Genomic DNA, 989 nt, shown 5'->3' on the forward strand with positions numbered 1-989 from the left:
ATCATCTTCCTGTTCAATCTCCATACTGTATATGGGTATGCAGAGTTGATGCGTCCTCACCGTGACCAAAAGTTCAGTTTCGGGAGGTTGTGCAAGTGATACCGCTAACGCTGCCAGTGCATCCGCACAAGCGTTCTGGAGGCGAGGGATGTATTCGATAAAGAATTCTTCAAAAGATTCTGCCATTCTGATGGCTTCCTGGTGGTATGGGATCAGGTCAGGATTCCTGACTTCATACTCTCCGCGAACTTGGTTGACTATCAGTTGAGAATCCCCAAAAGCTTCGAGATATTCGACCCCCAGCTCCTTGGCAAAACTGAGTCCAATGAGAAGCGCGTTGTACTCGGCTACGTTATTGGAGCACGGACTAGTCAATGAATAAGCCCGAGGCATCACATGTTTTCCCGGGGAGATTAAGACAACTCCAACCCCAGAGGAAACAGTAGAACCTCCCGGGGTTATTACCTTATTAACTGCCCTTGAAGCACCATCGAAATATAATTGCCATACTTGTTGGTGCGACGTAGTATTAACCTCGTGGGTTTCGTCCGGCAAGTCATCATATACTTCTGCCGTATCTGTGGTCGGGTTTGCCGCCAGAAGATCACAAATTGCTTGTCCTTTGATCGACTTTTGTTGTTTGAAGTGCAAATCATATTGGGACAAGAGAAGGGCCCATTTCGCTAACCGCCAATTCATAGAGGCCGGTTGCGTCATAAACACTCGTACTGGGTTAACATTGGAAATGACGTAAATCGTCTGTCCAACCAAGTAATGCCGCATCTTTTGTATCGCGAACACCAATGCGAGGCACTCTTTCTCAATCATCGGATATCGAGATTCCACACCTACCAAGGTCCAACTTAGGTAATAAACTGCCTGTTCGTGACCGCTATCATCGTCTTGTGCTAGTAAGGCATTTATCGAATGGTTCATCGCTTTGAGATAAATCAAGAACGGTTTACCAGATTTCGGTGCAACGAGAACAG

Source organism: Asparagus officinalis, chromosome 5 (genome assembly GCF_001876935.1).
Source record: "Asparagus officinalis chromosome 5, Aspof.V1, whole genome shotgun sequence".
Taxonomy (NCBI): Eukaryota; Viridiplantae; Streptophyta; class Magnoliopsida; order Asparagales; family Asparagaceae; genus Asparagus; species Asparagus officinalis.